The sequence below is a fragment of the Microcebus murinus genome, chromosome 25 (assembly GCF_040939455.1).
Source record: "Microcebus murinus isolate Inina chromosome 25, M.murinus_Inina_mat1.0, whole genome shotgun sequence".
Taxonomy (NCBI): domain Eukaryota; kingdom Metazoa; phylum Chordata; class Mammalia; order Primates; family Cheirogaleidae; genus Microcebus; species Microcebus murinus.
The window spans coordinates 27,498,437-27,525,035 of NC_134128.1; the positions used below are offsets into that span (position 1 = coordinate 27,498,437).

At 63.3% G+C, this 26,599-nt stretch overlaps 5 non-coding genes and 2 pseudogenes across 5 annotated transcripts; all 7 read right to left on the minus strand.

The window, feature by feature from the left end:
* Positions 1–48: 48 nt before the first annotated feature.
* Positions 49–167, minus strand: LOC142864466 (uncharacterized; annotated as a pseudogene).
* A 3,791-nt stretch (positions 168–3,958) lies between these two features.
* On the minus strand, positions 3,959–4,077 carry LOC142864413 (5S ribosomal RNA). The gene has a single exon (XR_012914971.1). It is a non-coding gene; the product is annotated as a 5S ribosomal RNA (ribosomal RNA).
* A 3,772-nt stretch (positions 4,078–7,849) lies between these two features.
* On the minus strand, positions 7,850–7,968 carry LOC142864467 (uncharacterized; annotated as a pseudogene).
* Positions 7,969–11,737: 3,769 nt separating this feature from the next.
* On the minus strand, positions 11,738–11,856 carry LOC142864390 (5S ribosomal RNA). Its single transcript, XR_012914948.1, has one exon. It is a non-coding gene; the product is annotated as a 5S ribosomal RNA (ribosomal RNA).
* Positions 11,857–15,666: 3,810 nt separating this feature from the next.
* LOC142864414 (5S ribosomal RNA) lies at positions 15,667–15,785 on the minus strand. The gene has a single exon (XR_012914972.1). It is a non-coding gene; the product is annotated as a 5S ribosomal RNA (ribosomal RNA).
* A 3,792-nt stretch (positions 15,786–19,577) lies between these two features.
* On the minus strand, positions 19,578–19,696 carry LOC142864415 (5S ribosomal RNA). The gene has a single exon (XR_012914973.1). It is a non-coding gene; the product is annotated as a 5S ribosomal RNA (ribosomal RNA).
* Positions 19,697–23,490: 3,794 nt separating this feature from the next.
* LOC142864416 (5S ribosomal RNA) lies at positions 23,491–23,609 on the minus strand. Its single transcript, XR_012914974.1, has one exon. It is a non-coding gene; the product is annotated as a 5S ribosomal RNA (ribosomal RNA).
* Positions 23,610–26,599: the final 2,990 nt, after the last annotated feature.

Consider the following 26,599-nt stretch of genomic DNA (forward strand, 5'->3'; position numbering starts at 1 on the left):
CCCAGAAAGGGGACAGAACAAGAGGCAAAAAAAAAAAAAAAAAGCAGCAGCCTGTGGCACCCGGTATTCCCAGGCGGTCTCCCATCCAAGTACTAACCGGGCCCGACCCTGCTTAGCTTCCCAGACCAGACGAGATCGGGGGCGTTCAGGGTGGTGTGGCCCTAGACGGCGGCGGAGGGCGCCCCTGCCCCGCTCAAGAAGCCGAGCCTCTCTGGGCTTCCCCGCCGCCGCCTCCCGCGCCGGGCCGGGCCGGTTGAGTTCGCCGGCCGGGTCCCGCGGGCTCCCAGGGACGGGGGTGATGGGCGGGGCGGGGCGGGGCGGGGCGGGGCGGGGCGGGGGGCTGTCTCTCTATACACACACACACACACTCACACTCACTCACACTCACACAAGATGCGCCTCCACGGCTGGACTCGCCAAGGTGGAGCCCTCCCAGCCCCCCTCGTCTCCTCGCCCGGCCTCCTTCACCTACCCGCTGCCCACCCCCAGCGCGTCGCTGCCTGCCGCTGACTGCGCACGCGCGGGACGCTCGCCCTTTGACCCCAGCCAGGGGCCGCCCTCCCCCACAACCCCTTTCAGCTGCGCCCCCCCCCCTCGCCCTGTGGGTGGGCTGCCGCCTATTCCCCCGGGCCAGGGCTGGGGCACAGCCAGTGTACGGGGCGTCTCTCTCTGGGGATGTGTCCCATGGGTGGGGTGGGGTGGCGTGGTTTGGGGGGCGCTGAAGAAATCAGTCCCCTCCATCTCCTACCTCTGGAAAACGCCCAAGCCCGTGGAGAACTGCCGGCACCGCTTCGTGGGGGCCGGGACCCTCCTCCGTGTCCTCCTGTGGCCCAGTCCAAGGGGCCTGGGCCTGGCCGGGGCTGCATTGGACCCCGACCACCCTGGCGTGTGGACTCGCTAAAAATCGGCCATTAGATATTGGATTCCAGCTTCCTGGAGGTCATTTCACTAATGAGTGCACCGGAAAGAGTTTCCTAATCCATCTGTGAGGGTGGCAACTGAAAGAGAATTTGAAAGCTGACAGAATAGGCGAGGGAAGGCATAGGAGATTTCCACACCCAGCAAGGAAGACTTTCCCGAAATGGAAGAAAGAAACGAGCAAACAGAGACACCGGTAGCCCGCCCGGAAAAGAGTCTGCCCCTGAGAGAAAGCACCCTGACCAGGTTCACCCGTGGGTGGGTGGCGAGCTAGCGGCGTTCAGAAGAGCGAGGCCCGCAGTCTGTGCGGAAGACACCTGCGCTCGGGTGTGTGTGGCGGCGCGATTCACAAGCAGCTCTAGACGTTAAACCAAGGAGAAGCCAGGGAGTTCCCAACGCCCCAGGTGTCCTCAGCCCACGACTGGCTGCTGTGGGAATGCGAAGCCCGGCTCCTTGTCTCAGAGCGGGGTTCCCAGGAGGATCAGGCTGAAGCTGGGACTCGGCCTCAAAGTGTCCCCTCGCATGGCCACCCCCTTCCCCTTCCTGCTCCTCTACTCCTGGTGCCCCTCCATCCAGGGGCCAGACCTTAAAGAGTCACCGCAAGAGAATCCTGGTCCCAAAGGAGCCTTCTGGGGGACCGGTGCTGACAGAGGTTGTGGGCATGGCCCGCTGGGGCTCTGCCCGACCCAGGGCTGAGAGATGCCACCTCCCAGCTCTGGGTCCCTGCAGGAAGTGTTGGCAAGCACAGGGCCGGTCCTCCAAAGGCCCAGGTGCAGGGAGCCCAGGCCAAGCAGCCTGTGGAAGAAGCCACTTGCCGTGCCACCCCGGGAACAGGACTGCAGGCCCCGGCCCTTCCCACCTCCTCCTCCTCCTCCTCCTCCTCCCCCCCCGCCCCCCCCCACAGGGCACAGGGCTCAGAGACACCTCAGACTCTTGCTACCCAAAGTGCAAAGGGCATCAGTTGCTCCTCCAACCCCCCCGCCCAGCAGACCACGTTGTCCAGCCAGCCCCCGGGCCTCCCTGGGGTGCCCAGCACAAAAGTGCAGACACCCACCGGACCCTCAATCTCAGTTTTCGGATGTTTTTGCCACTCTAAGGACCCGCAGGCCAGCTGGGCCTTCGGGCAGGACAGAGAGCCCCGGAATCCGACGTGGAGAGCTGCGTGTACGTCCCCATCAGGAGGCGGTCCCCACCTCCGCGGCTCTCCCCTTGCGGGGAGCGGCAGCCCAGCCGGCAGCCGCAGGGCCTCAGGGAAGACACCAGGCTGGGCCCCCGCGGCACAGCGGGGGCACGTCCCCCGCACTCACGCGACTTAGGGACGGCTGCTGGAGACTGCTGCGGCCACCCTGCTGCCGGGTTTCTGGAGGGCTTCCTGGAAGCAGCGTCCACACCAAGCCCTTGGAAGGCCCGGGCGACGGAGGAGCCGGTCAGGCAGGGGCCGAGGACGGTGAGAGGCCGGGCGGGAAGGAGCGTGTCAGGCAGGGGCAGAGGACGGTGACCGGCCGGGCGGGGAGGAGCCGGTCAGGCGGGGGCCCAGGACAGTGACGGGCCTGGCCGGGGAGGAGTGCGTCAGGCAGGGGCAGAGGAGACGGGCTGGGTAAGGGTTAGGGTGACAGTTAGGGCACAATTCACAATCGCAAAGACGTGGAAGCGACCCGAGTGCCCATCCATCCAGGAGTGCATCAATAAAATGTGGCGCGTGGACACCACGGAGTGCCATTCGGCTGTGAGGAGCAGCCGTGAGAGGGCGCCTCTCGTGTTCTCCTGGCCAGAGCTGGAACCCGTTCCAGTAAGCCAAGTATCCCAAGAATGGACACACGAGCACCACGTGAGCGCGCTCACCAGCAAATTGGTACGAACGGATGGACACCTAAGTGGACAGAGAGGAATCACCTTCATCGGGTGGGTGTCGGGCGGGTGGGGGGAGGGGAGGGGCATACACATCCATTAGGCATGGGGTGGGTGCGCACCGACTGGGGGATGGGCGCGCACCGACTGGGGGATGGGCGCACTTGAAGCTCTGACCCGAGGGGGGAGGCTTGGAGAGGGCAAGGCACCCGACCTTAACATTGGTACCCCCACAATACGCTGGAACAACATGAGAGGTATATGAATAAGAACACAGGGGGGGCCGGGCGCGGTGGCTCACGCCTGTAATCCTAGCTCTCTGGGAGGCCGAGGCGGGCGGATTGCTCCAGGTCAGGAGTTCGAAACCAGCCTGAGCAAGAGCGAGACCCCGTCTCTACTAAAAATAGAAAGAAATTAATTGGCCAACTAATATATATAGAAAAACACAGCCGGGCGTGGTGGTGCATGCCTGTAGTCCCAACTACTCGGGAGGCTGAGGCAGCAGGATTGCTTGAGCCCGGAGATTGAGGTTGCTGTGAGCTAGGCTGACGCCATGGCACTCACTCTAGCCTGGGCAGCAAAACGAGACTCTGTCTCAAAAAAAAAAAAAAAAAAAAAAGAACACAGGGGGGAGGGGGGCACGGGCAACACATGTCACCTGCATACTTGTACTCCCATCATCTGCTTGAAAAGAGAGAGAAAAGAAAATGCAATCCTAGAGGTAAGAGACACTTTTTAAAAATAATGAATCCGAAGAGAAAAGTAAAAGGAGGCCTGTGGAGCAGGTCTGGGTGTGACTCCGGATCCCCCAACATCAGGTGCCACCACCAAAGATTCCTGCGTGTAGCCCATAGAACCCCAAAAGCAACGGGACGAGTTCTGGTCACATACTCCCTCAAAATGACATCCTGGCCTTCTTCTGGAACTCCCTCCCCTCTCAGACTCTCAAGGTTTCCTCCAGCGTGTCGGTTCCCACAGAGCAGACCTTCGGTCTGAGACCTGACAGTCCAGATGCCACGCATGCTGCCGCGTGGCAGCGGTGTCGCGGCTTGGGACAAGAGGAGGCCCCACGGTGCGGGCTGGGGCGCCAGGCACCGCGCGGGCGCTGAGGGTGGGGGTGACCCCCACCCCGGGCCGCCGCCGCGCTCCCAGAAAGGGGACAGAACAAGAGGCAAAAAAAAAAAAAAGCAGCAGCCTGTGGCACCCGGTATTCCCAGGCGGTCTCCCATCCAAGTACTAACCAGGCCCGACCCTGCTTAGCTTCCGAGACCAGACGAGATCGGGGGCGTTCAGGGTGGTGTCGCCCTAGACGGCGGCGGAGGGCGCCCCTGCCCCGCTCGAGAAGCCGAGCCTCTCTGGGCTTCCCCGCCGCCGCCTCCCGCCCCAGGCCCCGGGCCGGTTGAGTTCGCCGGCCGGGTCCCGCGGGCTCCCAGGGATGGGGGTGATGGGCGGGGCTGGGCGGGGCGGGGCGGGGCGGGGTGGGGGGCTGTCTCTCTATACACACACACACACACTCACACTCACTCACACTCACACAAGATGCGCCTCCACGGCTGGACTCGCCAAGGTGGAGCCCTCCCAGCCCCCCTCGTCTCCTCGCCCGGCCTCCTTCACCTACCCGCTGCCCACCCCCAGCGCGTCGCTGCCGCTGACTGCGCACGCGCGGGACGCTCGCCCTTTGACCCCAGCCAGGGGCCGCCCTCCCCCACAACCCCTTTCAGCTGCGCCCCCCCCCGCCCCGTGGGTGGGCTGCCGCCTATTCCCCCGGGCCAGGGCTGGGGCACAGCCAGTGTACGGGGCGTCTCTCTCTGGGGATGTGTCCCATGGGTGGGGTGGGGTGGCGTGGTTTGGGGGGCGCTGAAGAAATCAGTCCCCTCCATCTCCTACCTCTGGAAAACGCCCAAGCCCGTGGAGAACTGCCGGCACCGCTTCGTGGGGGCCGGGACCCTCCTCCGTGTCCTCCTGTGGCCCAGTCCAAGGGGCCTGGGCCTGGCCGGGGCTGCATTGGACCCCGACCACCCTGGCGTGTGGACTCGCTAAAAATCGGCCATTAGATATTGGATTCCAGCTTCCTGGAGGTCATTTCACTAATGAGTGCACCGGAAAGAGTTTCCTAATCCATCTGTGAGGGTGGCAACTGAAAGAGAATTTTAAAGCTGACAGAATAGGCTTGGGAAGGCATAGGAGATTTCCACACCCAGCAAGGAAGACTTTCCCGAAATGGAAGAAAGAAACGAGCAAACAGAGACACCGGTAGCCCGCCCGGAAAAGAGTCTGCCCCTGAGAGAAAGCACCCTGACCAGGTTCACCCGTGGGTGGGTGGGTGGCGAGCTAGCGGCATTCAGAAGAGCGAGGCCCGCAGTCTGTGCGGAAGACACCTGCGCTCGGGTGTGTGTGGCGGCGCGATTCACAAGCAGCTCTAGACGTTAAACCAAGGAGAAGCCAGGGAGTTCCCAACGCCCCAGGTGTCCTCAGCCCACGACTGGCTGCTGTGGGAATGCGAAGCCCGGCTCCTTGTCTCAGAGCGGGGTTCCCAGGAGGATCAGGCTGAAGCTGGGACTTGGCCTCAAAGTGTCCCCTCGCATGGCCACCCCCTTCCCCTTCCTGCTCCTCTACTCCTGGTGCCCCTCCATCCAGGGGCCAGACCTTAAAGAGTCACCGCAAGAGAATCCTGGTCCCAAAGGAGCCTTCTGGGGGACCGGTGCTGACAGAGGTTGTGGGCATGGCCCGCTGGGGCTCTGCCCGACCCAGGGCTGAGAGATGCCACCTCCCAGCTCTGGGTCCCTGCAGGAAGTGTTGGCAAGCACAGGGCCGGTCCTCCAAAGGCCCAGGTGCAGGGAGCCCAGGCCAAGCAGCCTGTGGAAGAAGCCACTTGCCGTGCCACCCCGGGAACAGGACTGCAGGCCCCGGCCCTTCCCACCTCCTCCTCCTCCTCCTCCTCCTCCTCCCCCCCGCCTCCCCCCTCACAGGGCACAGGGCTCAGAGACACCTCAGACTCTTGCTACCCAAAGTGCAAAGGGCATCAGTTGCTCCTCCAACCCCCCCGCCCAGCAGACCACGTTGTCCAGCCAGCCCCCGGGCCTCCCTGGGGTGCCCAGCACAAAAGTGCAGACACCCACCGGACCCTCAATCTCAGTTTTCGGATGTTTTTGCCACTCTAAGGACCCGCAGGCCAGCTGGGCCTTCGGGCAGGACAGAGAGCCCCGGAATCCGACGTGGAGAGCTGCGTGTACGTCCCCATCAGGAGGCGGTCCCCACCTCCGCGGCTCTCCCCTTGCGGGGAGCGGCAGCCCAGCCGGCAGCCGCAGGGCCTCAGGGAAGACACCAGGCTGGGCCCCCGCGGCACAGCGGGGGCACGTCCCCCGCACTCACGCGACTTAGGGACGGCTGCTGGAGACTGCTGCGGCCACCCTGCTGCCGGGTTTCTGGAGGGCTTCCTGGAAGCAGCGTCCACACCAAGCCCTTGGAAGGCCCGGGCGACGGAGGAGCCGGTCAGGCAGGGGCCGAGGACGGTGAGAGGCCGGGCGGGAAGGAGCGTGTCAGGCAGGGGCAGAGGACGGTGACCGGCCGGGCGGGGAGGAGCCGGTCAGGCGGGGGCCCAGGACAGTGACGGGCCTGGCCGGGGAGGAGTGCGTCAGGCAGGGGCAGAGGAGACGGGCTGGGTAAGGGTTAGGGTTACAGTTAGGGCACAATTCACAATCGCAAAGACGTGGAAGCGACCCGAGTGCCCATCCATCCAGGAGTGCATCAATAAAATGTGGCGCGTGGACACCACGGAGTGCCATTCGGCTGTGAGGAGCAGCCGTGAGAGGGCGCCTCTCGTGTTCTCCTGGCCAGAGCTGGAACCCGTTCCAGTAAGCCAAGTATCCCAAGAATGGACACACGAGCACCACGTGAGCGCGCTCACCGGCAAATTGGTACGAACGGATGGACGCCTAAGTGGACAGAGAGGAATCACCTTCATCGGGTGGGTGTCGGGCGGGTGGGGGGAGGGGAGGGGCATACACATCCATTAGGCATGGGGTGGGTGCGCACCGACTGGGGGATGGGCGCACTTGAAGCTCTGACCCGAGGGGGGAGGCTTGGAGAGGGCAAGGCACCCGACCTTAACATTGGTACCCCCACAATACGCTGGAACAACATGAGAGGTATATGAATAAGAACACAGGGGGGGCCGGGCGCGGTGGCTCACGCCTGTAATCCTAGCTCTCTGGGAGGCCGAGGCGGGCGGATTGCTCCAGGTCAGGAGTTCGAAACCAGCCTGAGCAAGAGCGAGACCCCGTCTCTACTAAAAATAGAAAGAAATTAATTGGCCAACTAATATATATAGAAAAACACAGCCGGGCGTGGTGGTGCATGCCTGTAGTCCCAACTACTCGGGAGGCTGAGGCAGCAGGATTGCTTGAGCCCGGAGATTGAGGTTGCTGTGAGCTAGGCTGACGCCATGGCACTCACTCTAGCCTGGGCAGCAAAACGAGACTCTGCCTCAAAAAAAAAAAAAAAAAAAAGAACGCAGGGGGGAGGGGGGCACGGGCGTCACATGTCACCTGAATACTTGTACTCCCATCATCTGCTTGAAGAGAGAGAGAAAAGAAAATGCAATCATAGAGGTAAGAGACACTTTTTAAAAATAATGAATCCGAAGAGAAAAGTAAAAGGAGGCCTGTGGAGCAGGTCTGGGTGTGACTCCGGATCCCCCAACATCAGGTGCCACCACCAAAGATTCCTGCGTGTAGCCCATAGAACCCCAAAAGCAACGGGACGAGTTCTGGTCACATACTCCCTCAAAATGACATCCTGGCCTTCTTCTGGAACTCCCTCCCCTCTCAGACTCTCAAGGTTTCCTCCAGCGTGTCGGTTCCCACAGAGCAGACCTTTGGTCTGAGACCTGACAGTCCAGATGCCACGCATGCTGCCGCGTGGCGGCGGTGTCGCGGCTTGGGACAAGAGGAGGCCCCACGGTGCGGGCTGGGGCGCCAGGCACCGCGCGGGCGCTGAGGGTGGGGGTGACCCCCACCCCGGGCCGCCGCCGCGCTCCCAGAAAGGGGACAGAACAAGAGGCAAAAAAAAAAAAAAAAGCAGCAGCCTGTGGCACCCGGTATTCCCAGGCGGTCTCCCATCCAAGTACTAACCGGGCCCGACCCTGCTTAGCTTCCCAGACCAGACGAGATCGGGGGCGTTCAGGGTGGTGTGGCCCTAGACGGCGGCGGAGGGCGCCCCTGCCCCGCTCAAGAAGCCGAGCCTCTCTGGGCTTCCCCGCCGCCGCCTCCCGCGCCGGGCCGGGCCGGTTGAGTTCGCCGGCCGGGTCCCGCGGGCTCCCAGGGACGGGGGTGATGGGCGGGGCGGGGCGGGGCGGGGCGGGGCGGGGCGGGGGGCTGTCTCTCTATACACACACACACACACTCACACTCACTCACACTCACACAAGATGCGCCTCCACGGCTGGACTCGCCAAGGTGGAGCCCTCCCAGCCCCCCTCGTCTCCTCGCCCGGCCTCCTTCACCTACCCGCTGCCCACCCCCAGCGCGTCGCTGCCTGCCGCTGACTGCGCACGCGCGGGACGCTCGCCCTTTGACCCCAGCCAGGGGCCGCCCTCCCCCACAACCCCTTTCAGCTGCGCCCCCCCCCCTCGCCCTGTGGGTGGGCTGCCGCCTATTCCCCCGGGCCAGGGCTGGGGCACAGCCAGTGTATGGGGCGTCTCTCTCTGGGGATGTGTCCCATGGGTGGGGTGGGGTGGCGTGGTTTGGGGGGCGCTGAAGAAATCAGTCCCCTCCATCTCCTACCTCTGGAAAACGCCCAAGCCCGTGGAGAACTGCCGGCACCGCTTCGTGGGGGCCGGGACCCTCCTCCGTGTCCTCCTGTGGCCCAGTCCAAGGGGCCTGGGCCTGGCCGGGGCTGCATTGGACCCCGACCACCCTGGCGTGTGGACTCGCTAAAAATCGGCCATTAGATATTGGATTCCAGCTTCCTGGAGGTCATTTCACTAATGAGTGCACCGGAAAGAGTTTCCTAATCCATCTGTGAGGGTGGCAACTGAAAGAGAATTTGAAAGCTGACAGAATAGGCGAGGGAAGGCATAGGAGATTTCCACACCCAGCAAGGAAGACTTTCCCGAAATGGAAGAAAGAAACGAGCAAACAGAGACACCGGTAGCCCGCCCGGAAAAGAGTCTGCCCCTGAGAGAAAGCACCCTGACCAGGTTCACCCGTGGGTGGGTGGCGAGCTAGCGGCGTTCAGAAGAGCGAGGCCCGCAGTCTGTGCGGAAGACACCTGCGCTCGGGTGTGTGTGGCGGCGCGATTCACAAGCAGCTCTAGACGTTAAACCAAGGAGAAGCCAGGGAGTTCCCAACGCCCCAGGTGTCCTCAGCCCACGACTGGCTGCTGTGGGAATGCGAAGCCCGGCTCCTTGTCTCAGAGCGGGGTTCCCAGGAGGATCAGGCTGAAGCTGGGACTCGGCCTCAAAGTGTCCCCTCGCATGGCCACCCCCTTCCCCTTCCTGCTCCTCTACTCCTGGTGCCCCTCCATCCAGGGGCCAGACCTTAAAGAGTCACCGCAAGAGAATCCTGGTCCCAAAGGAGCCTTCTGGGGGACCGGTGCTGACAGAGGTTGTGGGCATGGCCCGCTGGGGCTCTGCCCGACCCAGGGCTGAGAGATGCCACCTCCCAGCTCTGGGTCCCTGCAGGAAGTGTTGGCAAGCACAGGGCCGGTCCTCCAAAGGCCCAGGTGCAGGGAGCCCAGGCCAAGCAGCCTGTGGAAGAAGCCACTTGCCGTGCCACCCCGGGAACAGGACTGCAGGCCCCGGCCCTTCCCACCTCCTCCTCCTCCTCCTCCTCCTCCCCCCCCGCCCCCCCCCACAGGGCACAGGGCTCAGAGACACCTCAGACTCTTGCTACCCAAAGTGCAAAGGGCATCAGTTGCTCCTCCAACCCCCCCGCCCAGCAGACCACGTTGTCCAGCCAGCCCCCGGGCCTCCCTGGGGTGCCCAGCACAAAAGTGCAGACACCCACCGGACCCTCAATCTCAGTTTTCGGATGTTTTTGCCACTCTAAGGACCCGCAGGCCAGCTGGGCCTTCGGGCAGGACAGAGAGCCCCGGAATCCGACGTGGAGAGCTGCGTGTACGTCCCCATCAGGAGGCGGTCCCCACCTCCGCGGCTCTCCCCTTGCGGGGAGCGGCAGCCCAGCCGGCAGCCGCAGGGCCTCAGGGAAGACACCAGGCTGGGCCCCCGCGGCACAGCGGGGGCACGTCCCCCGCACTCACGCGACTTAGGGACGGCTGCTGGAGACTGCTGCGGCCACCCTGCTGCCGGGTTTCTGGAGGGCTTCCTGGAAGCAGCGTCCACACCAAGCCCTTGGAAGGCCCGGGCGACGGAGGAGCCGGTCAGGCAGGGGCCGAGGACGGTGAGAGGCCGGGCGGGAAGGAGCGTGTCAGGCAGGGGCAGAGGACGGTGACCGGCCGGGCGGGGAGGAGCCGGTCAGGCGGGGGCCCAGGACAGTGACGGGCCTGGCCGGGGAGGAGTGCGTCAGGCAGGGGCAGAGGAGACGGGCTGGGTAAGGGTTAGGGTTACAGTTAGGGCACAATTCACAATCGCAAAGACGTGGAAGCGACCCGAGTGCCCATCCATCCAGGAGTGCATCAATAAAATGTGGCGCGTGGACACCACGGAGTGCCATTCGGCTGTGAGGAGCAGCCGTGAGAGGGCGCCTCTCGTGTTCTCCTGGCCAGAGCTGGAACCCGTTCCAGTAAGCCAAGTATCCCAAGAATGGACACACGAGCACCACGTGAGCGCGCTCACCGGCAAATTGGTACGAACGGATGGACGCCTAAGTGGACAGAGAGGAATCACCTTCATCGGGTGGGTGTCGGGCGGGTGGGGGGAGGGGAGGGGCATACACATCCATTAGGCATGGGGTGGGTGCGCACCGACTGGGGGATGGGCGCACTTGAAGCTCTGACCCGAGGGGGGAGGCTTGGAGAGGGCAAGGCACCCGACCTTAACATTGGTACCCCCACAATACGCTGGAACAACATGAGAGGTATATGAATAAGAACACAGGGGGGGCCGGGCGCGGTGGCTCACGCCTGTAATCCTAGCTCTCTGGGAGGCCGAGGCGGGCGGATTGCTCCAGGTCAGGAGTTCGAAACCAGCCTGAGCAAGAGCGAGACCCCGTCTCTACTAAAAATAGAAAGAAATTAATTGGCCAACTAATATATATAGAAAAACACAGCCGGGCGTGGTGGTGCATGCCTGTAGTCCCAACTACTCGGGAGGCTGAGGCAGCAGGATTGCTTGAGCCCGGAGATTGAGGTTGCTGTGAGCTAGGCTGACGCCATGGCACTCACTCTAGCCTGGGCAGCAAAACGAGACTCTGTCTCAAAAAAAAAAAAAAAAAAAAGAACACAGGGGGGAGGGGGGCACGGGCAACACATGTCACCTGCATACTTGTACTCCCATCATCTGCTTGAAAAGAGAGAGAAAAGAAAATGCAATCCTAGAGGTAAGAGACACTTTTTAAAAATAATGAATCCGAAGAGAAAAGTAAAAGGAGGCCTGTGGAGCAGGTCTGGGTGTGACTCCGGATCCCCCAACATCAGGTGCCACCACCAAAGATTCCTGCGTGTAGCCCATAGAACCCCAAAAGCAACGGGACGAGTTCTGGTCACATACTCCCTCAAAATGACATCCTGGCCTTCTTCTGGAACTCCCTCCCCTCTCAGACTCTCAAGGTTTCCTCCAGCGTGTCGGTTCCCACAGAGCAGACCTTTGGTCTGAGACCTGACAGTCCAGATGCCACGCATGCTGCCGCGTGGCGGCGGTGTCGCGGCTTGGGACAAGAGGAGGCCCCACGGTGCGGGCTGGGGCGCCAGGCACCGCGCGGGCGCTGAGGGTGGGGGTGACCCCCACCCCGGGCCGCCGCCGCGCTCCCAGAAAGGGGACAGAACAAGAGGCAAAAAAAAAAAAAAAAGCGGCAGCCTGTGGCACCCGGTATTCCCAGGCGGTCTCCCATCCAAGTACTAACCAGGCCCGACCCTGCTTAGCTTCCGAGACCAGACGAGATCGGGGGCGTTCAGGGTGGTGTGGCCCTAGACCGCGGCGGAGGACGCCCCTGCCCCGCTCGAGAAGCCGAGCCTCTCTGGGCTTCCCCGCCGCCGCCGCCGCCTCCCGCCCCAGGCCCCGCCTCCCGCCCCAGGCCCCGCGCCAGTTGAGTTCGCAGGCCGGGTCCCGCGGGCTCCCAGGGACGGGGGTGATGGGCGGGGCGGGGCGGGGTGGGGGGCTGTCTCTCTCTACACACACACACACACACACACTCACACTCACTCACACTCACACAAGATGCGCCTCCGCGGCTGGACTCGCCAAGGTGGAGCCCTCCCAGCCCCCCTCGTCTCCTCGCCCGGCCTCCTTCACCTACCCGCTGCCCACCCCCAGCGCGTCGCTGCCGCTGACTGCGCACGCGCGGGACGCTCGCCCTTTGACCCCAGCCAGGGGCCGCCCTCCCCCACAACCCCTTTCAGCTGCGCCCCCCCCTCGCCCCGTGGGTGGGCTGCCGCCTATTCCCCCGGGCCAGGGCTGGGGCACAGCCAGTGTACGGGGCGTCTCTCTCTGGGGATGTGTCCCATGGGTGGGGTGGGGTGGCGTGGTTTGGGGGGCGCTGAAGAAATCAGTCCCCTCCATCTCCTACCTCTGGAAAACGCCCAAGCCCGTGGAGAACTGCCGGCACCGCTTCGTGGGGGCCGGGACCCTCCTCCGTGTCCTCCTGTGGCCCAGTCCAAGGGGCCTGGGCCTGGCCGGGGCTGCATTGGACCCCGACCACCCTGGCGTGTGGACTCGCTAAAAATCGGCCATTAGATATTGGATTCCAGCTTCCTGGAGGTCATTTCACTAATGAGTGCACCGGAAAGAGTTTCCTAATCCATCTGTGAGGGTGGCAACTGAAAGAGAATTTTAAAGCTGACAGAATAGGCTTGGGAAGGCATAGGAGATTTCCACACCCAGCAAGGAAGACTTTCCCGAAATGGAAGAAAGAAACGAGCAAACAGAGACACCGGTAGCCCGCCCGGAAAAGAGTCTGCCCCTGAGAGAAAGCACCCTGACCAGGTTCACCCGTGGGTGGGTGGGTGGCGAGCTAGCGGCATTCAGAAGAGCGAGGCCCGCAGTCTGTGCGGAAGACACCTGCGCTCGGGTGTGTGTGGCGGCGCGATTCACAAGCAGCTCTAGACGTTAAACCAAGGAGAAGCCAGGGAGTTCCCAACGCCCCAGGTGTCCTCAGCCCACGACTGGCTGCTGTGGGAATGCGAAGCCCGGCTCCTTGTCTCAGAGCGGGGTTCCCAGGAGGATCAGGCTGAAGCTGGGACTTGGCCTCAAAGTGTCCCCTCGCATGGCCACCCCCTTCCCCTTCCTGCTCCTCTACTCCTGGTGCCCCTCCATCCAGGGGCCAGACCTTAAAGAGTCACCGCAAGAGAATCCTGGTCCCAAAGGAGCCTTCTGGGGGACCGGTGCTGACAGAGGTTGTGGGCATGGCCCGCTGGGGCTCTGCCCGACCCAGGGCTGAGAGATGCCACCTCCCAGCTCTGGGTCCCTGCAGGAAGTGTTGGCAAGCACAGGGCCGGTCCTCCAAAGGCCCAGGTGCAGGGAGCCCAGGCCAAGCAGCCTGTGGAAGAAGCCACTTGCCGTGCCACCCCGGGAACAGGACTGCAGGCCCCGGCCCTTCCCACCTCCTCCTCCTCCTCCTCCTCCTCCTCCCCCCCGCCTCCCCCCTCACAGGGCACAGGGCTCAGAGACACCTCAGACTCTTGCTACCCAAAGTGCAAAGGGCATCAGTTGCTCCTCCAACCCCCCCGCCCAGCAGACCACGTTGTCCAGCCAGCCCCCGGGCCTCCCTGGGGTGCCCAGCACAAAAGTGCAGACACCCACCGGACCCTCAATCTCAGTTTTCGGATGTTTTTGCCACTCTAAGGACCCGCAGGCCAGCTGGGCCTTCGGGCAGGACAGAGAGCCCCGGAATCCGACGTGGAGAGCTGCGTGTACGTCCCCATCAGGAGGCGGTCCCCACCTCCACGGCTCTCCCCTTGCGGGGAGCGGCAGCCCAGCCGGCAGCCGCAGGGCCTCAGGGAAGACACCAGGCTGGGCCCCCGCGGCACAGCGGGGGCACGTCCCCCGCACTCACGCGACTTAGGGACGGCTGCTGGAGACTGCTGCGGCCACCCTGCTGCCGGGTTTCTGGAGGGCTTCCTGGAAGCAGCGTCCACACCAAGCCCTTGGAAGGCCCGGGCGACGGAGGAGCCGGTCAGGCAGGGGCCGAGGACGGTGAGAGGCCGGGCGGGAAGGAGCGTGTCAGGCAGGGGCAGAGGACGGTGACCGGCCGGGCGGGGAGGAGCCGGTCAGGCGGGGGCCCAGGACAGTGACGGGCCTGGCCGGGGAGGAGTGCGTCAGGCAGGGGCAGAGGAGACGGGCTGGGTAAGGGTTAGGGTGACAGTTAGGGCACAATTCACAATCGCAAAGACGTGGAAGCGACCCGAGTGCCCCTCCATCCAGGAGTGCATCAATAAAATGTGGCGCGTGGACACCACGGAGTGCCATTCGGCTGTGAGGAGCAGCGGTGAGAGGGCGCCTCTCGTGTTCTCCTGGCCAGAGCTGGAACCCGTTCCAGTAAGCCAAGTATCCCAAGAATGGACACACGAGCACCACGTGAGCGCGCTCACCAGCAAATTGGTACGAACGGATGGACACCTAAGTGGACAGAGAGGAATCACCTTCATCGGGTGGGTGTCGGGCGGGTGGGGGGAGGGGAGGGGCATACACATCCATTAGGCATGGGGTGGGTGCGCACCGACTGGGGGATGGGCGCGCACCGACTGGGGGATGGGCGCACTTGAAGCTCTGACCCGAGGGGGGAGGCTTGGAGAGGGCAAGGCACCCGACCTTAACATTGGTACCCCCACAATACGCTGGAACAACATGAGAGGTATATGAATAAGAACACAGGGGGGGCCGGGCGCGGTGGCTCACGCCTGTAATCCTAGCTCTCTGGGAGGCCGAGGCGGGCGGATTGCTCCAGGTCAGGAGTTCGAAACCAGCCTGAGCAAGAGCGAGACCCCGTCTCTACTAAAAATAGAAAGAAATTAATTGGCCAACTAATATATATAGAAAAACACAGCCGGGCGTGGTGGTGCATGCCTGTAGTCCCAACTACTCGGGAGGCTGAGGCAGCAGGATTGCTTGAGCCCGGAGATTGAGGTTGCTGTGAGCTAGGCTGACGCCATGGCACTCACTCTAGCCTGGGCAGCAAAACGAGACTCTGTCTCAAAAAAAAAAAAAAAAAAAAAGAACACAGGGGGGAGGGGGGCACGGGCAACACATGTCACCTGCATACTTGTACTCCCATCATCTGCTTGAAAAGAGAGAGAAAAGAAAATGCAATCCTAGAGGTAAGAGACACTTTTTAAAAATAATGAATCCGAAGAGAAAAGTAAAAGGAGGCCTGTGGAGCAGGTCTGGGTGTGACTCCGGATCCCCCAACATCAGGTGCCACCACCAAAGATTCCTGCGTGTAGCCCATAGAACCCCAAAAGCAACGGGACGAGTTCTGGTCACATACTCCCTCAAAATGACATCCTGGCCTTCTTCTGGAACTCCCTCCCCTCTCAGACTCTCAAGGTTTCCTCCAGCGTGTCGGTTCCCACAGAGCAGACCTTCGGTCTGAGACCTGACAGTCCAGATGCCACGCATGCTGCCGCGTGGCAGCGGTGTCGCGGCTTGGGACAAGAGGAGGCCCCACGGTGCGGGCTGGGGCGCCAGGCACCGCGCGGGCGCTGAGGGTGGGGGTGACCCCCACCCCGGGCCGCCGCCGCGCTCCCAGAAAGGGGACAGAACAAGAGGCAAAAAAAAAAAAAAGCAGCAGCCTGTGGCACCCGGTATTCCCAGGCGGTCTCCCATCCAAGTACTAACCAGGCCCGACCCTGCTTAGCTTCCGAGACCAGACGAGATCGGGGGCGTTCAGGGTGGTGTCGCCCTAGACGGCGGCGGAGGGCGCCCCTGCCCCGCTCGAGAAGCCGAGCCTCTCTGGGCTTCCCCGCCGCCGCCTCCCGCCCCAGGCCCCGGGCCGGTTGAGTTCGCCGGCCGGGTCCCGCGGGCTCCCAGGGATGGGGGTGATGGGCGGGGCTGGGCGGGGCGGGGCGGGGCGGGGTGGGGGGCTGTCTCTCTATACACACACACACACACTCACACTCACTCACACTCACACAAGATGCGCCTCCGCGGCTGGACTCGCCAAGGTGGAGCCCTCCCAGCCCCCCTCGTCTCCTCGCCCGGCCTCCTTCACCTACCCGCTGCCCACCCCCAGCGCGTCGCTGCCGCTGACTGCGCACGCGCGGGACGCTCGCCCTTTGACCCCAGCCAGGGGCCGCCCTCCCCCACAACCCCTTTCAGCTGCGCCCCCCCCTCGCCCCGTGGGTGGGCTGCCGCCTATTCCCCCGGGCCAGGGCTGGGGCACAGCCAGTGTACGGGGCGTCTCTCTCTGGGGATGTGTCCCATGGGTGGGGTGGGGTGGCGTGGTTTGGGGGGCGCTGAAGAAATCAGTCCCCTCCATCTCCTACCTCTGGAAAACGCCCAAGCCCGTGGAGAACTGCCGGCACCGCTTCGTGGGGGCCGGGACCCTCCTCCGTGTCCTCCTGTGGCCCAGTCCAAGGGGCCTGGGCCTGGCCGGGGCTGCATTGGACCCCGACCACCCTGGCGTGTGGACTCGCTAAAAATCGGCCATTAGATATTGGATTCCAGCTTCCTGGAGGTCATTTCACTAATGAGTGCACCGGAAAGAGTTTCCTAATCCATCTGTGAGGGTGGCAACTGAAAGAGAATTTTAAAGCTGACAGAATAGGCTTGGGAAGGCATAGGAGATTTCCACACCCAGCAAGGAAGACTTTCCCGAAATGGAAGAAAGAAACGAGCAAACAGAGACACCGGTAGCCCGCCCGGAAAAGAGTCTGCCCCTGAGAGAAAGCACCCTGACCAGGTTCACCCGTGGGTGGGTGGGTGGCGAGCTAGCGGCATTCAGAAGAGCGAGGCCCGCAGTCTGTGCGGAAGACACCTGCGCTCGGGTGTGTGTGGCGGCGCGATTCACAAGCAGCTCTAGACGTTAAACCAAGGAGAAGCCAGGGAGTTCCCAACGCCCCAGGTGTCCTCAGCCCACGACTGGCTGCTGTGGGAATGCGAAGCCCGGCTCCTTGTCTCAGAGCGGGGTTCCCAGGAGGATCAGGCTGAAGCTGGGACTTGGCCTCAAAGTGTCCCCTCGCATGGCCACCCCCTTCCCCTTCCTGCTCCTCTACTCCTGGTGCCCCTCCATCCAGGGGCCAGACCTTAAAGAGTCACCGCAAGAGAATCCTGGTCCCAAAGGAGCCTTCTGGGGGACCGGTGCTGACAGAGGTTGTGGGCATGGCCCGCTGGGGCTCTGCCCGACCCAGGGCTGAGAGATGCCACCTCCCAGCTCTGGGTCCCTGCAGGAAGTGTTGGCAAGCACAGGGCCGGTCCTCCAAAGGCCCAGGTGCAGGGAGCCCAGGCCAAGCAGCCTGTGGAAGAAGCCACTTGCCGTGCCACCCCGGGAACAGGACTGCAGGCCCCGGCCCTTCCCACCTCCTCCTCCTCCTCCTCCTCCTCCTCCCCCCCGCCTCCCCCCTCACAGGGCACAGGGCTCAGAGACACCTCAGACTCTTGCTACCCAAAGTGCAAAGGGCATCAGTTGCTCCTCCAACCCCCCCGCCCAGCAGACCACGTTGTCCAGCCAGCCCCCGGGCCTCCCTGGGGTGCCCAGCACAAAAGTGCAGACACCCACCGGACCCTCAATCTCAGTTTTCGGATGTTTTTGCCACTCTAAGGACCCGCAGGCCAGCTGGGCCTTCGGGCAGGACAGAGAGCCCCGGAATCCGACGTGGAGAGCTGCGTGTACGTCCCCATCAGGAGGCGGTCCCCACCTCCGCGGCTCTCCCCTTGCGGGGAGCGGCAGCCCAGCCGGCAGCCGCAGGGCCTCAGGGAAGACACCAGGCTGGGCCCCCGCGGCACAGCGGGGGCACGTCCCCCGCACTCACGCGACTTAGGGACGGCTGCTGGAGACTGCTGCGGCCACCCTGCTGCCGGGTTTCTGGAGGGCTTCCTGGAAGCAGCGTCCACACCAAGCCCTTGGAAGGCCCGGGCGACGGAGGAGCCGGTCAGGCAGGGGCCGAGGACGGTGAGAGGCCGGGCGGGAAGGAGCGTGTCAGGCAGGGGCAGAGGACGGTGACCGGCCGGGCGGGGAGGAGCCGGTCAGGCGGGGGCCCAGGACAGTGACGGGCCTGGCCGGGGAGGAGTGCGTCAGGCAGGGGCAGAGGAGACGGGCTGGGTAAGGGTTAGGGTTACAGTTAGGGCACAATTCACAATCGCAAAGACGTGGAAGCGACCCGAGTGCCCATCCATCCAGGAGTGCATCAATAAAATGTGGCGCGTGGACACCACGGAGTGCCATTCGGCTGTGAGGAGCAGCCGTGAGAGGGCGCCTCTCGTGTTCTCCTGGCCAGAGCTGGAACCCGTTCCAGTAAGCCAAGTATCCCAAGAATGGACACACGAGCACCACGTGAGCGCGCTCACCGGCAAATTGGTACGAACGGATGGACGCCTAAGTGGACAGAGAGGAATCACCTTCATCGGGTGGGTGTCGGGCGGGTGGGGGGAGGGGAGGGGCATACACATCCATTAGGCATGGGGTGGGTGTGCACCGACTGGGGGATGGGCGCGCACCGACTGGGGGATGGGCGCACTTGAAGCTCTGACCCGAGGGGGGAGGCTTGGAGAGGGCAAGGCACCCGACCTTAACATTGGTACCCCCACAATACGCTGGAACAACATGAGAGGTATATGAATAAGAACACAGGGGGGGCCGGGCGCGGTGGCTCACGCCTGTAATCCTAGCTCTCTGGGAGGCCGAGGCGGGCGGATTGCTCCAGGTCAGGAGTTCGAAACCAGCCTGAGCAAGAGCGAGACCCCGTCTCTACTAAAAATAGAAAGAAATTAATTGGCCAACTAATATATATAGAAAAACACAGCCGGGCGTGGTGGTGCATGCCTGTAGTCCCAACTACTCGGGAGGCTGAGGCAGCAGGATTGCTTGAGCCCGGAGATTGAGGTTGCTGTGAGCTAGGCTGACGCCATGGCACTCACTCTAGCCTGGGCAGCAAAACGAGACTCTGTCTCAAAAAAAAAAAAAAAAAAAAAACACAGGGGGGAGGGGGGCACGGGCAACACATGTCACCTGCATACTTGTACTCCCATCATCTGCTTGAAAAGAGAGAGAAAAGAAAATGCAATCCTAGAGGTAAGAGACACTTTTTAAAAATAATGAATCCGAAGAGAAAAGTAAAAGGAGGCCTGTGGAGCAGGTCTGGGTGTGACTCCGGATCCCCCAACATCAGGTGCCACCACCAAAGATTCCTGCGTGTAGCCCATAGAACCCCAAAAGCAACGGGACGAGTTCTGGTCACATACTCCCTCAAAATGACATCCTGGCCTTCTTCTGGAACTCCCTCCCCTCTCAGACTCTCAAGGTTTCCTCCAGCGTGTCGGTTCCCACAGAGCAGACCTTCGGTCTGAGACCTGACAGTCCAGATGCCACGCATGCTGCCGCGTGGCAGCGGTGTCGCGGCTTGGGACAAGAGGAGGCCCCACGGTGCGGGCTGGGGCGCCAGGCACCGCGCGGGCGCTGAGGGTGGGGGTGACCCCCACCCCGGGCCGCCGCCGCGCTCCCAGAAAGGGGACAGAACAAGAGGCAAAAAAAAAAAAAAGCAGCAGCCTGTGGCACCCGGTATTCCCAGGCGGTCTCCCATCCAAGTACTAACCAGGCCCGACCCTGCTTAGCTTCCGAGACCAGACGAGATCGGGGGCGTTCAGGGTGGTGTCGCCCTAGACGGCGGCGGAGGGCGCCCCTGCCCCGCTCGAGAAGCCGAGCCTCTCTGGGCTTCCCCGCCGCCGCCTCCCGCCCCAGGCCCCGGGCCGGTTGAGTTCGCCGGCCGGGTCCCGCGGGCTCCCAGGGATGGGGGTGATGGGCGGGGCTGGGCGGGGCGGGGCGGGGCGGGGTGGGGGGCTGTCTCTCTATACACACACACACACACTCACACTCACTCACACTCACACAAGATGCGCCTCCGCGGCTGGACTCGCCAAGGTGGAGCCCTCCCAGCCCCCCTCGTCTCCTCGCCCGGCCTCCTTCACCTACCCGCTGCCCACCCCCAGCGCGTCGCTGCCGCTGACTGCGCACGCGCGGGACGCTCGCCCTTTGACCCCAGCCAGGGGCCGCCCTCCCCCACAACCCCTTTCAGCTGCGCCCCCCCCTCGCCCCGTGGGTGGGCTGCCGCCTATTCCCCCGGGCCAGGGCTGGGGCACAGCCAGTGTACGGGGCGTCTCTCTCTGGGGATGTGTCCCATGGGTGGGGTGGGGTGGCGTGGTTTGGGGGGCGCTGAAGAAATCAGTCCCCTCCATCTCCTACCTCTGGAAAACGCCCAAGCCCGTGGAGAACTGCCGGCACCGCTTCGTGGGGGCCGGGACCCTCCTCCGTGTCCTCCTGTGGCCCAGTCCAAGGGGCCTGGGCCTGGCCGGGGCTGCATTGGACCCCGACCACCCTGGCGTGTGGACTCGCTAAAAATCGGCCATTAGATATTGGATTCCAGCTTCCTGGAGGTCATTTCACTAATGAGTGCACCGGAAAGAGTTTCCTAATCCATCTGTGAGGGTGGCAACTGAAAGAGAATTTTAAAGCTGACAGAATAGGCTTGGGAAGGCATAGGAGATTTCCACACCCAGCAAGGAAGACTTTCCCGAAATGGAAGAAAGAAACGAGCAAACAGAGACACCGGTAGCCCGCCCGGAAAAGAGTCTGCCCCTGAGAGAAAGCACCCTGACCAGGTTCACCCGTGGGTGGGTGGGTGGCGAGCTAGCGGCATTCAGAAGAGCGAGGCCCGCAGTCTGTGCGGAAGACACCTGCGCTCGGGTGTGTGTGGCGGCGCGATTCACAAGCAGCTCTAGACGTTAAACCAAGGAGAAGCCAGGGAGTTCCCAACGCCCCAGGTGTCCTCAGCCCACGACTGGCTGCTGTGGGAATGCGAAGCCCGGCTCCTTGTCTCAGAGCGGGGTTCCCAGGAGGATCAGGCTGAAGCTGGGACTTGGCCTCAAAGTGTCCCCTCGCATGGCCACCCCCTTCCCCTTCCTGCTCCTCTACTCCTGGTGCCCCTCCATCCAGGGGCCAGACCTTAAAGAGTCACCGCAAGAGAATCCTGGTCCCAAAGGAGCCTTCTGGGGGACCGGTGCTGACAGAGGTTGTGGGCATGGCCCGCTGGGGCTCTGCCCGACCCAGGGCTGAGAGATGCCACCTCCCAGCTCTGGGTCCCTGCAGGAAGTGTTGGCAAGCACAGGGCCGGTCCTCCAAAGGCCCAGGTGCAGGGAGCCCAGGCCAAGCAGCCTGTGGAAGAAGCCACTTGCCGTGCCACCCCGGGAACAGGACTGCAGGCCCCGGCCCTTCCCACCTCCTCCTCCTCCTCCTCCTCCTCCTCCCCCCCGCCTCCCCCCTCACAGGGCACAGGGCTCAGAGACACCTCAGACTCTTGCTACCCAAAGTGCAAAGGGCATCAGTTGCTCCTCCAACCCCCCCGCCCAGCAGACCACGTTGTCCAGCCAGCCCCCGGGCCTCCCTGGGGTGCCCAGCACAAAAGTGCAGACACCCACCGGACCCTCAATCTCAGTTTTCGGATGTTTTTGCCACTCTAAGGACCCGCAGGCCAGCTGGGCCTTCGGGCAGGACAGAGAGCCCCGGAATCCGACGTGGAGAGCTGCGTGTACGTCCCCATCAGGAGGCGGTCCCCACCTCCACGGCTCTCCCCTTGCGGGGAGCGGCAGCCCAGCCGGCAGCCGCAGGGCCTCAGGGAAGACACCAGGCTGGGCCCCCGCGGCACAGCGGGGGCACGTCCCCCGCACTCACGCGACTTAGGGACGGCTGCTGGAGACTGCTGCGGCCACCCTGCTGCCGGGTTTCTGGAGGGCTTCCTGGAAGCAGCGTCCACACCAAGCCCTTGGAAGGCCCGGGCGACGGAGGAGCCGGTCAGGCAGGGGCCGAGGACGGTGAGAGGCCGGGCGGGAAGGAGCGTGTCAGGCAGGGGCAGAGGACGGTGACCGGCCGGGCGGGGAGGAGCCGGTCAGGCGGGGGCCCAGGACAGTGACGGGCCTGGCCGGGGAGGAGTGCGTCAGGCAGGGGCAGAGGAGACGGGCTGGGTAAGGGTTAGGGTGACAGTTAGGGCACAATTCACAATCGCAAAGACGTGGAAGCGACCCGAGTGCCCCTCCATCCAGGAGTGCATCAATAAAATGTGGCGCGTGGACACCACGGAGTGCCATTCGGCTGTGAGGAGCAGCGGTGAGAGGGCGCCTCTCGTGTTCTCCTGGCCAGAGCTGGAACCCGTTCCAGTAAGCCAAGTATCCCAAGAATGGACACACGAGCACCACGTGAGCGCGCTCACCAGCAAATTGGTACGAACGGATGGACACCTAAGTGGACAGAGAGGAATCACCTTCATCGGGTGGGTGTCGGGCGGGTGGGGGGAGGGGAGGGGCATACACATCCATTAGGCATGGGGTGGGTGCGCACCGACTGGGGGATGGGCGCGCACCGACTGGGGGATGGGCGCACTTGAAGCTCTGACCCGAGGGGGGAGGCTTGGAGAGGGCAAGGCACCCGACCTTAACATTGGTACCCCCACAATACGCTGGAACAACATGAGAGGTATATGAATAAGAACACAGGGGGGGCCGGGCGCGGTGGCTCACGCCTGTAATCCTAGCTCTCTGGGAGGCCGAGGCGGGCGGATTGCTCCAGGTCAGGAGTTCGAAACCAGCCTGAGCAAGAGCGAGACCCCGTCTCTACTAAAAATAGAAAGAAATTAATTGGCCAACTAATATATATAGAAAAACACAGCCGGGCGTGGTGGTGCATGCCTGTAGTCCCAACTACTCGGGAGGCTGAGGCAGCAGGATTGCTTGAGCCCGGAGATTGAGGTTGCTGTGAGCTAGGCTGACGCCATGGCACTCACTCTAGCCTGGGCAGCAAAACGAGACTCTGTCTCAAAAAAAAAAAAAAAAAAAAAGAACACAGGGGGGAGGGGGGCACGGGCAACACATGTCACCTGCATACTTGTACTCCCATCATCTGCTTGAAAAGAGAGAGAAAAGAAAATGCAATCCTAGAGGTAAGAGACACTTTTTAAAAATAATGAATCCGAAGAGAAAAGTAAAAGGAGGCCTGTGGAGCAGGTCTGGGTGTGACTCCGGATCCCCCAACATCAGGTGCCACCACCAAAGATTCCTGCGTGTAGCCCATAGAACCCCAAAAGCAACGGGACGAGTTCTGGTCACATACTCCCTCAAAATGACATCCTGGCCTTCTTCTGGAACTCCCTCCCCTCTCAGACTCTCAAGGTTTCCTCCAGCGTGTCGGTTCCCACAGAGCAGACCTTCGGTCTGAGACCTGACAGTCCAGATGCCACGCATGCTGCCGCGTGGCAGCGGTGTCGCGGCTTGGGACAAGAGGAGGCCCCACGGTGCGGGCTGGGGCGCCAGGCACCGCGCGGGCGCTGAGGGTGGGGGTGACCCCCACCCCGGGCCGCCGCCGCGCTCCCAGAAAGGGGACAGAACAAGAGGCAAAAAAAAAAAAAAGCAGCAGCCTGTGGCACCCGGTATTCCCAGGCGGTCTCCCATCCAAGTACTAACCAGGCCCGACCCTGCTTAGCTTCCGAGACCAGACGAGATCGGGGGCGTTCAGGGTGGTGTCGCCCTAGACGGCGGCGGAGGGCGCCCCTGCCCCGCTCGAGAAGCCGAGCCTCTCTGGGCTTCCCCGCCGCCGCCTCCCGCCCCAGGCCCCGGGCCGGTTGAGTTCGCCGGCCGGGTCCCGCGGGCTCCCAGGGATGGGGGTGATGGGCGGGGCTGGGCGGGGCGGGGCGGGGCGGGGTGGGGGGCTGTCTCTCTATACACACACACACACACTCACACTCACTCACACTCACACAAGATGCGCCTCCGCGGCTGGACTCGCCAAGGTGGAGCCCTCCCAGCCCCCCTCGTCTCCTCGCCCGGCCTCCTTCACCTACCCGCTGCCCACCCCCAGCGCGTCGCTGCCGCTGACTGCGCACGCGCGGGACGCTCGCCCTTTGACCCCAGCCAGGGGCCGCCCTCCCCCACAACCCCTTTCAGCTGCGCCCCCCCCTCGCCCCGTGGGTGGGCTGCCGCCTATTCCCCCGGGCCAGGGCTGGGGCACAGCCAGTGTACGGGGCGTCTCTCTCTGGGGATGTGTCCCATGGGTGGGGTGGGGTGGCGTGGTTTGGGGGGCGCTGAAGAAATCAGTCCCCTCCATCTCCTACCTCTGGAAAACGCCCAAGCCCGTGGAGAACTGCCGGCACCGCTTCGTGGGGGCCGGGACCCTCCTCCGTGTCCTCCTGTGGCCCAGTCCAAGGGGCCTGGGCCTGGCCGGGGCTGCATTGGACCCCGACCACCCTGGCGTGTGGACTCGCTAAAAATCGGCCATTAGATATTGGATTCCAGCTTCCTGGAGGTCATTTCACTAATGAGTGCACCGGAAAGAGTTTCCTAATCCATCTGTGAGGGTGGCAACTGAAAGAGAATTTTAAAGCTGACAGAATAGGCTTGGGAAGGCATAGGAGATTTCCACACCCAGCAAGGAAGACTTTCCCGAAATGGAAGAAAGAAACGAGCAAACAGAGACACCGGTAGCCCGCCCGGAAAAGAGTCTGCCCCTGAGAGAAAGCACCCTGACCAGGTTCACCCGTGGGTGGGTGGGTGGCGAGCTAGCGGCATTCAGAAGAGCGAGGCCCGCAGTCTGTGCGGAAGACACCTGCGCTCGGGTGTGTGTGGCGGCGCGATTCACAAGCAGCTCTAGACGTTAAACCAAGGAGAAGCCAGGGAGTTCCCAACGCCCCAGGTGTCCTCAGCCCACGACTGGCTGCTGTGGGAATGCGAAGCCCGGCTCCTTGTCTCAGAGCGGGGTTCCCAGGAGGATCAGGCTGAAGCTGGGACTTGGCCTCAAAGTGTCCCCTCGCATGGCCACCCCCTTCCCCTTCCTGCTCCTCTACTCCTGGTGCCCCTCCATCCAGGGGCCAGACCTTAAAGAGTCACCGCAAGAGAATCCTGGTCCCAAAGGAGCCTTCTGGGGGACCGGTGCTGACAGAGGTTGTGGGCATGGCCCGCTGGGGCTCTGCCCGACCCAGGGCTGAGAGATGCCACCTCCCAGCTCTGGGTCCCTGCAGGAAGTGTTGGCAAGCACAGGGCCGGTCCTCCAAAGGCCCAGGTGCAGGGAGCCCAGGCCAAGCAGCCTGTGGAAGAAGCCACTTGCCGTGCCACCCCGGGAACAGGACTGCAGGCCCCGGCCCTTCCCACCTCCTCCTCCTCCTCCTCCTCCTCCTCCCCCCCGCCTCCCCCCTCACAGGGCACAGGGCTCAGAGACACCTCAGACTCTTGCTACCCAAAGTGCAAAGGGCATCAGTTGCTCCTCCAACCCCCCCGCCCAGCAGACCACGTTGTCCAGCCAGCCCCCGGGCCTCCCTGGGGTGCCCAGCACAAAAGTGCAGACACCCACCGGACCCTCAATCTCAGTTTTCGGATGTTTTTGCCACTCTAAGGACCCGCAGGCCAGCTGGGCCTTCGGGCAGGACAGAGAGCCCCGGAATCCGACGTGGAGAGCTGCGTGTACGTCCCCATCAGGAGGCGGTCCCCACCTCCGCGGCTCTCCCCTTGCGGGGAGCGGCAGCCCAGCCGGCAGCCGCAGGGCCTCAGGGAAGACACCAGGCTGGGCCCCCGCGGCACAGCGGGGGCACGTCCCCCGCACTCACGCGACTTAGGGACGGCTGCTGGAGACTGCTGCGGCCACCCTGCTGCCGGGTTTCTGGAGGGCTTCCTGGAAGCAGCGTCCACACCAAGCCCTTGGAAGGCCCGGGCGACGGAGGAGCCGGTCAGGCAGGGGCCGAGGACGGTGAGAGGCCGGGCGGGAAGGAGCGTGTCAGGCAGGGGCAGAGGACGGTGACCGGCCGGGCGGGGAGGAGCCGGTCAGGCGGGGGCCCAGGACAGTGACGGGCCTGGCCGGGGAGGAGTGCGTCAGGCAGGGGCAGAGGAGACGGGCTGGGTAAGGGTTAGGGTTACAGTTAGGGCACAATTCACAATCGCAAAGACGTGGAAGCGACCCGAGTGCCCATCCATCCAGGAGTGCATCAATAAAATGTGGCGCGTGGACACCACGGAGTGCCATTCGGCTGTGAGGAGCAGCCGTGAGAGGGCGCCTCTCGTGTTCTCCTGGCCAGAGCTGGAACCCGTTCCAGTAAGCCAAGTATCCCAAGAATGGACACACGAGCACCACGTGAGCGCGCTCACCGGCAAATTGGTACGAACGGATGGACGCCTAAGTGGACAGAGAGGAATCACCTTCATCGGGTGGGTGTCGGGCGGGTGGGGGGAGGGGAGGGGCATACACATCCATTAGGCATGGGGTGGGTGTGCACCGACTGGGGGATGGGCGCGCACCGACTGGGGGATGGGCGCACTTGAAGCTCTGACCCGAGGGGGGAGGCTTGGAGAGGGCAAGGCACCCGACCTTAACATTGGTACCCCCACAATACGCTGGAACAACATGAGAGGTATATGAATAAGAACACAGGGGGGGGCCGGGCGCGGTGGCTCACGCCTGTAATCCTAGCTCTCTGGGAGGCCGAGGCGGGCGGATTGCTCCAGGTCAGGAGTTCGAAACCAGCCTGAGCAAGAGCGAGA